The sequence below is a fragment of the Lathyrus oleraceus genome, chromosome 4 (genome assembly GCF_024323335.1).
Source record: "Lathyrus oleraceus cultivar Zhongwan6 chromosome 4, CAAS_Psat_ZW6_1.0, whole genome shotgun sequence".
Taxonomy (NCBI): domain Eukaryota; kingdom Viridiplantae; phylum Streptophyta; class Magnoliopsida; order Fabales; family Fabaceae; genus Lathyrus; species Lathyrus oleraceus.
This window is the reverse complement of record NC_066582.1, coordinates 387144687-387158715: the sequence shown is the minus strand read 5'-3', so window position 1 is coordinate 387158715 and position 14029 is coordinate 387144687. Positions and strand designations below refer to the sequence as shown.

General features: G+C 42.2%; 1 pseudogene; it reads right to left on the bottom strand.

Annotated features, from left to right (window-relative positions):
* LOC127137648 (uncharacterized) overlaps window positions 1-377 on the bottom strand; it is a 101634-nt pseudogene extending 101257 nt beyond the window's left edge.
* Between the last annotated feature and the right edge of the window lie 13652 nt (window positions 378-14029).

Sequence of the window (14029 nt, the reverse complement as noted above, 5' to 3'; positions counted from 1 at the left end):
CGTTCCCTACTGGGTCCACGTTGTGTATAGACTGCACTGGTGTCTCCTTCCTTCTTCCTCTGCCCACCATTATTTCCAAAAGGTTTCTTCGAACCAGAAGAAGAAGAAGACGCACCACTCTGGATCTTGCCCAGTTTTAACCAACTTTCAATACGCTCTCCAGCTACCACTATATCTGAGAAGTTGGTCACAGGACATCCCACCATTCTTTCCGCAAAGGGCCCCTGCAATGTCCCCATAAACAAATCTGACATTTCTCTGTCCACCAAAGGAGGTTGCACCCTCGCAGCCAGTTCTCTCCACCTTTGTGCGTACTCCTTAAAGCCCTCATTATGCTTTTGAAACATACCCTGCAGCTGAGTACGGCTCGGAGCCATGTCTGCATTGAACTGGTATTGCTTAAAGAACGCATCCCCAAGATCCTGCCAGCTTTTTACATCAGACGATTTCAATTTGGTATACCACTCCAGGGAGCCTCCGGACAGGCTGTCCTGGAAGAAGTACATCCACAGCTTCTGATCTGAGGTATACGCTGAGATCTTGCGGACGAAGGCTTGCAAATGCGTCTCTGGGCAAGAACTACCGTTATATTTATCAAAGGCAGGCGCTTTGAATTTTTGAGGGATCACAATCCCCTCCACCAATCCCATGTTGGACATATTCACCACCCCAGGAGTGGCATAACTCTCTAGCACTTTGATCTTTTCAGCCAGCAGCTGAATTTCCTTATTCTGCGGAGGAATATTGTAAGGCACGAAGGGCTCATTCTGTATGGAAAATTGATCCGCCTCTCTATCCTCTTCCTGATCATCATCAAAACCATAAAACGGAGGCATAAAGTTGTCCTTCAGGTTCTGACTTGGTCCAGGTTGACCACCAGCATTGTTCACCAACCCAACCGTTGTTCTCTTCCCACCATCACGAGATCCTTGCCCCTGGTTGGAGACTCCATCCAGGTTGACCCCACTGTTCACAGCAGAAACCCGCTCGAGTTTCTCAACCTTGTCCGCGAGAGCCTTCTGACCAATGGCAAAACCTTGCATTATATTGATCAGCTCATTCATTTTATCTTTCAATTCCAGCATATCAGCACTGGGAAGCTCCATGAGTCTGGGAGTGTTTCTTCTTGTGTAATATCGGTGAGGGCGAGTAGTGTGCAAAGGTACTGTCCTTCGAGCGCGAGCAATGGTTCCTGTTTACAAACAAGCACATTAGTAATAGTCACCTGCAAAATAAAACACAAGTTATCATGATTATGCATGTATGCAGTGTCTATCCATACGAAGGACACTTTGTCTCTCGACCCTGGCATCATCGAGACAAATAATAAGCCGGCATTAACATTCTGATTAGCAGTGTTGGATTTCATTGTGCAAATCGGAGATACGTGATTTAGCAAGAATACCCCCAACCATGTGTGTGCTTGTGTAAGTACATACGGTAAAGCAAATAAAGCTTGACAACCAATCACTGAATAGAAACCATCATTACATAACCAAAAAGTGCACAAACAGTGCCATAGTCATACATCAACCAGACAAAGTCAAATACAATCCTCCAGAATTGGAAAGAAATACAGACAAGTGAATTCCGTCAACAAGCCTGACGGTAATCCAACACAAATGAAAGATCTAGCTAGATGAGGGTCCCACAGATGGCCCTATCTCATCTTCCATCCTCGCGAACTCTGCGGCGAACCTGAGCTCGGTATTCTCCTGCTGTAGTCTCCCAACTTCCTTCTGATGAATCTTCATCTGCCTGAAGTAGTGGTCTCTCTCAGCCATATAGTGATCTCTCTCTGCAATGATCTTTAGCTTCTCGGACTCCTTGACTTGCAGCTTTGCCTCCCACTCAGCAATGAGGCTTCTGACTCGGTCATCTCTCTGATCCTTCACTATGATTTGCCTTCTCTTCTCATCTTCAATCACCTTTGATGCTCTGAACAGCTTATCTTTAGTGATGTCGTGCTCCCGGTTAGATGATGCTAAAGCTTGGCTGATCTTCCCATAGTAGGTTGTATCCATCTCAAAACGCTTGGTCTCTAAAGCATGCCGCTTGTCTTGATCTTCCATCTTCACTTTCATCTCTTGGTTGGACATCTGGATTCGAGCAACAGTCATCTCTAACTCCGCTTTCTCCGCAAGTAACTGATCTCTGGCCCTCTTCATCTCGAGGAATTCCTCCATACTAACAGAAGAACTTGGACCCTCAATCCTAGGACACACTGAGTCACCTCCAGGGAATGGTAGAAATGTAGACTCAATCCTCTTCCACAACCAATCCTCAAATAGTGGAAAATACTGACAGTTGACTTTACCAAACGGAACCTTACCCTTCCTTTGGATATCTCGCCACTCATCTAACACTTGCCTCAGCTTGGCCTGGTTACCATCAATCGGAAAGTAAAAGGATTCCTGAATCTCTCGCCCGAGAGGAGGAACCTCCATAGCGAACCCCATCTGTCTCCGGAGAAGCATCGGGTTGTAATTAATGCAACCCTGAACTCCCACTAAAGGCACATTAGGTAAACTCCCACAACTGCAGATGAAGTCCCGACCAGCTAAACCATTATGAGTCCAAGCAATGTCATCAGCCCGCATACCCATCAATCGAAAGGACCACTTCACACTAGGATCAATCTGAGCAAAGGCACCTCGGGAAGGCAAATATCCCATGAACCACTTAAAGAGCAACTGAGAGCAGCATCTGACCAGACCACCCCGCCTCTTCTCATTCCTGTTATGCACTGAGTAGTACACATCTCCAATCAGGGTAGGAATAGGGTTTCTCTGCATAAACAACCTGATAGCATTATGGTCCACGAAATTCTTCTGGTTAGGAAACAGAACAATCCCATAAATGCTCACAGCAATCAGGGCACAAACCGTCTTCCAGTTACCCATAGCAGCATGCTCCTTGGCATTAGCCTCCAAGAAACTCAAATGAAATCCAGGTAACTTTCCCTTCTCCTTCAACCCTTCCTTGACCATTTCCGGACTCAAATAAAGAGCACGTGAAATTCCAAGGACATCTGGCTCTGCTCTGGTGACATGAAAAGGAATCTGACCTCGGACCTGAATACCCAAGATGCTAACATAATCCTCCATCAAAGGCCCCAACAGATAGTCCGGAAATACAAAGCACCTCAGCCCCGGGTCATAGAACTGAAGAAGAGTATGAATGGCACTTCTATCACAGTCAGTGAGCCTGAAAACCGTCTTCAGAATACCGCCGTATGACTCTCTGAACATCCCCACATGGTCGGGAGTAATCAATGCTACCATATCCTTCAAGACACCAATCTCTGGATCAAAGAAACTGTAGACAACATCGGGCTTCAAACCGGTCCTCATCTCTGAACAGAAATCTCTCAACCAGGATGTCGATCAAAAATGTCCCTGCATATGGGTAAACATGGGTTAGATGCAATTAATGCAAAATGTAATGATGCTGATGAATGAATGCAATGCGTTGCCATCCTCCAAGTCATCTGATCATCTGCACTGAATCTGGGCTCTGAACTGATCATAACCATCTGAGGAGACGGTAACCACCAATCTGACCCACGGGTTCCGAAATAAACGGAAGATAGATACATCATCATCATCACCACTAGTCTCTGAGCAGACACACCATCACCATCTGAATCGGCCCGGGGAATCCTGAAATAAACGGATCCCCACTGATAAGTCACGGACAGCACTCCGGCGTCACGGCAATAAATGACCATAAATCCGACTTATAATTATGTCTCTGAATCTCTGATCAAAAGTCACCATCTGAAGGCTATCTGAACAAACATCTGACAGAACCCCCTCCCCTCACAGGTAAGTTCTAATCAAGCCATCCTAAGGCGGATAATAGTCTCGACAATCGGGCGGAGATACTCAATGGGTTTGCCCTTTCGGGTGTGCCATTGTAGCTCTCTTAAAATCGTCTAAACCAAAGATCCGGGAAATGATCGGTCACCAGAGTCAACAACTCAGATGGAGTGACTCAAACAAAGTGGATACTCCACAAAGATGAGCACTATCAACTGAGCCTCGTCCGGCTTGTGGCACATCACGCCGCCAGGCACATGTTGATCTAACATGAAAGAGGCAACGTGAGACCACACTAGTCCTAGGTGTATACTCGGGCCTGGGTTTTAGCCCCACTCAGAACACCCACCCCAATGTAACAGAATCACCTGCATAGGAAGATGGCAACATGACAGTATGATGCATGCAGACATTAATGCAAATATAGATACACACTGGTTAGAATAATAAATGCAATAAATAACACACAACAAGCAACCTAAACTACTCCTAGAACGCTAGGAAGGACTCGCTTAGGGACGATGGACCAGCATAGGTCTACATCGATATTGTCCCCAGCAGAGTCGCCAGCTGTCGCATCCTGCGAAAAATCAACCGGCGAGACTCGAAAATAAAAACACACAGAGCCGCCACTGCGCGTTATTTATCCCAAGATAGGGAAAGGAAACGCTCAGAGAAACCTGGAAAGGAAATGGTCTCGCGACCAGAGAGAAAAGGTTCGGGAGTCGGTTACGCAAGGGGAAGGTATTAGCACCCCTCACGTCCGTCGTACTCGACGGGATCCACGTCCTAGAATAAAGAAAAGGTTGCTAAACATCACACACACACACAGGGAACGCAGGTGGGGTTAAGAGGAACGAGCTCGATAAGGTGTCGCACCTTATGCCTACATATCTTGTCTAGAACAAGAATCAGAGCCACTGTAGTTCGGCTTACGCACGCCAAACAACACAAAACATACAAACAAGCAAGGGTGGCAAACATGGAGCCCGACAACCACTGGATGGAATTACGTCGGCATCCGAACCAAAACTCACTCAGAAGGGCAAACGTGGAGCCCGACTGCCAATCACTGGGCTTACGTCGGCATCCGAACCCAAACAGGCAATCAGATAACAAGTAAACACACGCAAAAAGAAAAAGGTTGCCCGGAGAGGTCTCGCACGACCCCCTGCCTACATACCTCGTCTGGAACGAGGATCAGGGCGATGTAGTTCCCCTTAACAGGGACTAAATTGCTAACCAGAAACTGGGGAAAGACACACAACTAGGGAGCTGAGACTCGAGCCTAATGTTGTCATGCATCGTTAACCCTAAGTTCGGTTTTCTATCCTACTTGCATAAGCAACTAACCTAACCAGGAAAGAAGCTAGCACACAAGCATACAATCATATATCAAATGAGAACAGGCATCTCAATCAACACAAGCATAACAATCAGATATTCACATAGCACCCACTATAATCAAACAAGGGGGCTCAATCAATCAGGTTTGACTGCCTAAGCAATCGTCTGTACAGGCTGTGTTTGCTCTTAACCTTGCCATTACGAGGCTAAGGTGAAGCAGATGATAGGATGAAGTGAGGATCAGACCTCACAGCTCTTATCCCTAACCAGGGAGAGCTGACAAATGAGCATGGGTCCAGAATAGGGGAACCCTTCTATACTCGATGACTCAGACACAATGTGCACTGCACAGGATCTTGGGCTTGGATCTCAATGCTACAACCATGTAATGGGAGCAAGGAGAAGACTCAACTGAATAGTGAGGGGTAGGCTGCATACCCCTACCTTCCACCAATTGCCTTATTTCAAGGACTTTCACCTGCTTGGGCTTAAAAATAAACAACCACAATCATTGCCTCTTAAGGAGGACTTCAGACATTTATTTGCCCGGCCCGGTAACAGTCGGGTCTCCAGACTACATGAAGTCAAGAGGACCTACCTCAATGCAAGTTGCTTAAGCAAAGCAAAGCAATAGTTCACAAGGAACTGAGCAACTAAAGTACCTGGAAACAATCAAACTCAGTCAGTATTCAATCAGACAAATTGTACAGCAAACAATCAAACAGTTTAAACAATACAACACAAAGCAAGCTCAAGGCTTAAGCCCAAGCTCCAACACCTACAAAACAATGTTATGTTAGTGTACAAACATCCACAACATCAATTAAAATCAACTTGTATCATTCTCCATGTACATTATGCTTTTGATCCTGAAAAACCAAGCAAATATTAGTAACTAGACCACTAGGCCAAGCCTAGGGTTCAAAAGCAAGAAAAAACTCAAAACAGCAAGGTATTCATCATCCAACATCAAATTATCATCAAACACAAGCAAACATCATTGGTCTCATGTTTATATCATCCATCATGTTCAATTCATGCACAAAACAATCCATATTGGTTCAAATGAAGCATCAAACATACAAACAGAAGTACTGCATTCAAATCCATACCAAGACACATCCAAAAATTCTCAAATTAATTACATCTAAACAGAACCTAATTAAGGTCTACCATACCAAATTTGAGCTTAATTGGGCAAATAGAACCATGTCAATGAAAATCAACAAAAACAGTCACCATTTCATGCTTCAATTCACACCATCAATGCATACATCCAATTCAAAAATTCATATCTCATTGAAAACAAAAAAGAAATGGATGAGACCAAAACAGGGAGGTCACACAACGTGTCTAGTTCATGCATATCAAATTTCATGGCCATACAATACAATATGAGGATTTCCCAATCAATCTACCAACATGTATCACATGAGCTTGCAATTTCAATCACCAGAAATGAAAAATCATGATCAATTAGAAAAGGCAGTAAAAAATTCTACAAAAATTCATACAACATCCTAACATATCAACAATTCACCATGCCAAATTTCATTCAATTCTAACATGCATAGGTTATCCAATTAAATTCAACAAGTTGACATCAAGAGGTGTGACACAAATTGTCACACCTAAGTTCCAGAATTTGCTGCTCTCTAACCAGGTATCAAAAATTCATGAAATTTACATATAAATAATCCTCAATGAGTCAAGAACCACCACAAAAATTTTCAGCCATTTATTTTATGATATGAGTATTTCATGATCAAATTGCCAAAATGTATCAAAATGTGACATACATTAGAAAACCCTAGGTCAAATAAAATATTTGCCATGCACAACTTTGACCAATAGGTCAAAAAATTCCTACACAAGTCAACAAAGTCATAGAAAAAATCTCCACATTTTTAGGATTTTTTTGCTATTTTTTATGGATTTTTTAATGCATGGTGAATTTTGGTGAATATTTTAGAATCAATTAAATTAATTACATAAAATTCAGTAATGGCAGATTCGTAATTATAGAGGCGGGGGCGGTAAACACGAAATTTAAAAATTCAAATGAGAAACAAGATCTGGCAAGCTTTCTTCATCACCTCCATTCATAAAATTTCCAGAAATTTCAAAACGCTCAAGAACACGCAACGAACAAATCGTCACCAAAATGGACAAACAGACATTCGTTGGAACCGTATGATCGAGTAGAGTACGAATATGCATCCAAATCATCCTAACAATTGCTAAATCATGCAAATCGACCGATCTAGGGTTTTAGATCCAAACTTCAATCCTAGATTTCTTACGCTACAGTTCACCAATTGCAATTCTAAAAGTATCATCGTAATCTACATGAGAAGCACTATAGAATGCACATAATCACGAAGCATTTGGTGAAAGTCGAATCTACACCAACCTGGAAATTGCAGCGCCGGAATCGGATGAATTTGTGTGTTTTCGCTTCAAACAGATGTTGTATAATGATGAGGAAGATGTTTGATGCACTTGCTTCAAGTCCAGATCGCTTCTAGTGCTTGAATTCGAATTTCGCCATTGATGAGGCACTTTTGGACAGCCGCGATTTCGTATTCTTTAGGCTCCAATCCCCCAAAACAGTTTGAGAAGATGATTATAGGAGTTGAATGCAAAAGAAGTCTCGAAGATTGGTTGAGATTTGAGGAAGATTGATGGATTTTGGTTTTTGGAGTGTTCTTGAGATTTTGATGAATTTGAGAGAATGTGAGAGGTTTTCAGATCCAACCTTGGGATGAATGATTTTCTGTTATGATTAACCAATGATTATGAATATATATGTGCACTTAATCCAAGCTTAATCCACCTAATTAGCAATTTTGACATGTTAAGTGAAATGGTAATTTTGTAAGTGAGGGCAAAATGGTCAATTCCTTTAGACAGCTCATGCCACCTCAGTGACAGCACATACACCTCCTAAATATCATATGTGAACTGTAGAAACTTGTTTCATGCTCATTGGTTGCTCCATTCTCAAATTCACCATGTGTATGCATTTGGTCCATTTTTGTCATTTCCATTTTTCAAGACAAAATCCAAATTAAAAGCCTTATGCATGAAATGAAAATTCAAACACATTCTAAATGCCATTCCTGAGGTGTTGGAAAAAGTCCCATCTCCAAATTCCAATTATTTTGACATTTGGACAATTTTGCCCCTGGTCCAATTCAGCTGTCCAGTTGAAAAGTGACTTTTTGCCTTGGCCATTTTTGAACAAATCCAATGATGCACCCTCAAAGTACATGTCAAATGGAGTTTGTGCATATAAAGAACTTGCAATTTGGACAAAGTATGTGGTAGTTATGGCCTCCTGATTACGGGTCTTTTCTGAAATTCACTGAGCCATATCTTGCAAACCGTACATTGGATTTTCAAGTTCTTGGACTTTTTGGAAAGGTGAGAGCAAGATCTACAACTTTCATGTTGAACAATTTTTCATTTGAAGCTTCCTTGGACATCTGTTTTTGAGGTCAAAAACTTTCCATTTTTGGAAACTTCAGTTACAAGTCACCTGCTATTTTTGGCAGTTTTTGTCCTGACTTGATTTTCTTCATTCTTAAGCTTTGAGATGTCAAATATCACTTGTTCCAACATGAATGAAGTGTATCCAACTCATTTCCACCTCCACATCCATCAGATCAAGCACAGTTGACCACAGTTGACTTTCCATCTGACAGATGAATCTGGCCATGCATAGATCAATTTAAGCTCCAATCTTCAACTGAAATGGCTCAAGGGTGATACCCTAGCCTCAATAAGCACAATATAATCAAGGAATGAACCTCATCTCCATCTCAAACCCCCTCTCCTGATCCAGCCATGATTGGCCCAACACAACTGATTAGGGTTGACCAGTGGTCAAAACCCTAATCTCAAGGAATCTTCTCCAATCTTCTGATGACATCCCACCATGATGATGATGATGTATCAATTCAATCAACATGAAGACCAATACCCTTGGGAATCATGCAACCCTAATCTCAGCCCCATCCTCAGATGGCCATGATCAGTCAGTAAAACCCTGGCTTGCACCTTCTGACTTCCTATCTCCTGATCAAGACTTGGGAAGATAGCTTGCACACTGTAACCACATGATATGCAATATGAAATGCCTAAAGTCCTAAGATGATATGCAAATATGTTAATGCTAGTCCCAAGAGAGGAGGGCAAATTTTGAGGTGTTACACTCATCTATGTGACACTTGCATTTTTATCATAAATAAAGGACGTCTTTTTGCATTCAAATATTTCGTTCCCTGTCTTTCTCTTTTTGTAGTTTTTCAAAAAAAAAATGCAATGTTTTGTTTAGTTTCCACTCTTTTTTTTTCTTTCACACTCCTAAGCACATACCATCACTCATGCAGATGCACATCACCGGATCCTATTGATAACGGTTCTGCTATGGCTCGCTTCGACTTTGAAAATCCAATCTTTCAAGCTGAAGAAGAGGGTGATGAAGACTGCTATGGGTCTCAAGTTGATTGAATAGGGACAGCTGTAATACCCCAAAATTTACCCTTCATTTTTCCTATAAAAAAAAAAAAAAAAAAAAAGAAAAAAAAAGAAAAAAAAAGAAAATAATAATAAATAAATAAATAAATAAAAGAAAAAATCTTGGACTTGGACCTCTCTCATTTGAGCCCACAGGTCCACAATAATCAGGTTATAAATTCAGAGTTTCAGTGAAATAAAAGGTCATTTTATTCCTATTACCCTATCTGGGAAAAAGATAGTGAGAGAAGAACCCTGGGAAAAAGATAGTGAGAGAAGAGCTAACAGAGTTCAGAGCAACCTCCAGGCAACTCTGAAAGGTTCATTCTGACTCACACACTTTCAGCTCAAGCAAACCCTAACATTGGTTTGCAAATCCAGTCGTGCCATTTGATTTCAACCAATCTCTCCAATCAGGTTTGCCCTATATCCATCATCTTTATGCCTTTAATTTGAATGCTCTAAATGTATGAGGTATTATGGGTGAATTTGATACCCTTTTGATGCATGTGTTTGACAAGAGATTTAGGTCTCCTACCCTTGGTTGCTTTTTGTGAGCTTTTTGTGAATTTTAATGGCATGATTCATGTGGTTACATTTTGATTTGGGGGCAACTCTTGGTTACCCTATTTTGTTTCTCTAACCTGTTTGTTGAGTTTTGTTTTGTGAGGGCTCATATGACTCTTGCAGAGATGGTTTGCCTGGTGTTCCACTTTATTTATGGGATACCACCTGGAGGTTTCATTCCGATTACCTATACTGACTCACTTTCTTTGATGGTGTTAGCTTGGAAGGATCTCAGGGTTTCCTTGTTCCGTTAATTACTATTACTTCGGATCTTTATCCGTGTGGTACTTTTACATTTTCCCGTATTTTTACCGCTTTCTTAGCTGGAAGACCTCGATAGGAGGCAATGTTTTGTGTGTTTACTTTATGAAGGTTCCTTCGTCTAGGATTTCCCTTTTGCCTGAGCATCCCTAACCCTACCAACTCATTGATTTTTCTTCTCCTAAGAACATGTTAACTCCTTCTACTACAGGCGAGTAAGTCTCCAAAGGTCGAGCATCCGGTAGATTGCGTAGTAACGTCGTTCGTCCAAAACCCAATCCATAACCCCGTAGTTAGCCGAACTACGGCTTGCTCTGATTCTCATTCCAGATGAGATACGTAGGCATAAGATGCGATGTCTTAGCGAGCACACATCCCCCAACCCATAGGTCAGCCGAGCTACGAAGACTCTGATTCTCATATTCAGATGAGATACGTATGCAGTGGATGCGACATCCGCGCGAGTCATTTTCATTTAACCCTTTTTTAGTAAACAACACAAGATAAACTCACACCCTTTATACGAGAACTACAAAAGTGGATCCCGTAGAGTACTACGGATGCGTAGGGGTGCTAATACCTTCCTTTCGCATAACCGACTCCCGAATCCAAGATTTGGTTGCGAGACCTTATCTTTTCCTTTCCTCTTTTCAGGTTTACTTCGAGCGTTTCCTTTCCCTCCTTTGGGATAAATAACGCACGGTGGCGACTCTTCTGTCATTTTATTTCGCCGGTTGTTTTTTCGCACACCACATTTTTCAGGTTGCGACAGCGAGATCATCAATCTGACATTGAACTCTAAGGAGCAGCCGCTTCTGCTAGGAAGATACAGTCTGGCACTGTCAACTCCGCTGGGGATATACAGTCAGACATTGTCGACTCTACTGGTGCATGTATAATCTGAAACAAATGCTTGGGGAAGTACAGCAGTGAGAGCCTGCTGGGGATTTTAAGGAAATGCCCCGAGTGTACCTGTTCTGAATAGAAGATCCAAAGCACTTAAAATTTACAGCAATTTTAAATGTTTATCAAGCACGTACCTGTAAAGCTCTTATGTTTCATGATGCAATGTTTATCAAAAATTCGGACGTCATTTTTGCAAACAAAACAGTAAAATGAAAATGTACACAGAGATGTACTGAATAACATGATTTTATTGATTGCATGGCCTCTGAATAGGTATTTACATCAGGAAGCAATCCCTGGAAAGAGGTAATTGCACAACAGATAAAAACAGAAATTAATCTAATGGAAATGTGAAATGGATTTCTATCGGGTTCCAATTCTGCTGTGATTCGCTCATCTTCAAGATCCTCCAGATGATCAGCTTTCCGAAAAAGGTGATTGGACTGTTTCCTATCCTTCGTAAGTTTTCAGTTATCGACACGATATGATATTCATAACTACTCAGAACACAGCCATTCTCTGAATCCCTAACTTTTCCCTGGATCATCCTTTCGGGTTTTCAATCCACCAGGATACCCATTTTTGCCTAAGTTGCCCTTTCAGGTTTTCAACTTACCGGGTGTAAAATCTTTTCATTTTTTAATCCCTAACTTTTGCCGGAACCTTTTTCATTTTCTTGGTTCGCCGGGATGCCCATTTTTTTGCCTGGACTATTCTTTTTATCGTCCAGCAGGTCTATTTTATGCGAAGTATTTTTTAACTGCGTCTGAGTTCACAGGGGAAGTGAAGTTTTCACCATCCATAGTTGCAAGCATTAAGGCTCCACCATCAAAAACCTTGGTGACAATATACGGTCTGTCATAGTTAGGAGTCCACTTGCCCCTGTGATCTGTCTGAGGAGGAAGGATCCTTTTCAACCCCAAATCTCTGACTTGGAAGCATCGAGGACGCACTTTCTGATCAAAGGCTCTCTTCATCCGACTTTGATACAACTTCCCATGACAAATGGCTGCCATTCGCTTCTCTTTGATAAGACTCAACTCATTGAACCTTGTCTGAATCCATTCAGCTTCGTCTAACTTGACATCCAACATGACTCTTAGAGAAGGAATCTCCACTTCAACAGGTAGGACTGCTTCCATACCATACACAAGGGAGTAAGGGGTTGCCCCGGTCGATGTACGTATTGAAGTACGGTACCCATGCAAGGCGAAGGGTAGCATCTCATGCCAATCTCTGTACGTAACGACCATCTTCTGCACAATCTTCTTTATGTTCTTATTTGCTGCGTCAACAACACCGTTCATCTTAGGACGATAAGGGGAAGAGTTGTGATGTTGAATGTTGAAGTTCTTGCACAACTCTTTCATCATTTTTATATTGAGATTAGAACCATTATCAATAATGATTCTTTCGGGAATCCCATAACGACAAATGATTTCTTTCTTGATGAATCGGGCAACCACATGTCTGGTGACCTTCGCAAATGACGCTGCTTCGACCCACTTGGTGAAATAGTCGATGGCAACAAGGCTGAAGCGATGCCCATTGGAAGCAGTCGGCTCAATCTTTCCAATCATATCAATGCCCCACATAGCAAACGGCCACGGCGAAGAGATCACATTCAGAGGATTTGGCGGCACATGCACCTTATCAGCATAAATCTGGCATTTATGACACTTCCGAGCATATTTGAAACAATCAGATTCCATGGTCATCCAGTAATAACCCACTCTCAACAATTTCTTAGCCATTACATGTTCGTCAGCATGAGTACCGAAGGAGCCTTCATGAACTTCCTGCATTAACATGTCTGCTTCGTGTCTATCCACGGATCTGAGCAAAACCATGTCGAAGTTCCTCTTATACAGCACATCGTCTTTGTTCAAGAAGAAACTGCCTGCCAATCTTCTCAAAGTATTTCTATCATTGTTGGATGCCCCTGCAGGGTACTCTTGATTCTTCAGAAAGCACTTGATGTCGTGGTACCAGGGCTTGTCATCAACTACCAGTTCGGCAGCAAACACATACGCGGCCCTATCAAGGCGCATAACATCGATCCTGGGAGGATAGTTCCACCGAATCACCTTGATCATGGAGGACAGAGTAGCAAGAGCATCTGCCATCTGGTTCTCATAACGAGGTATATGATACAACCTTACTGTTGTGAAGAAAGTCAACAGTCTTCTCGTGTAGTCTCTGTAGGGGACCAGATTAGGCTGGAGAGTATTCCAATCACCATTCGCTTGATTGATCACTAGAGCTGAATCTCCGAAGATGTCTAGAGTCTTGGTTCTCAAATCAATGGCTTGCTCGATACCCAAGATACAGGTTTCATACTCAACTTCATTATTGGTGCACTCAAAAGTCAGACGAGCTGTGAAAGGCATGTGGGCACCTTTCGGAGTGGTAATGACAGCACTAATTCCACTTCCTTTGGCATTGACGGCCCAATCAAACATTAAAGTCCACTTTTCATCTGGATCAGGTCACTCTTCAACAACTGGCTCTTCCTAGTCTTTCATCTTGAGGAACATGATGTCTTCATCCGGAAAATCAAACTTCATCGGCTCATAATCATCAATCGGTTGCTGAGCAAGATAGTC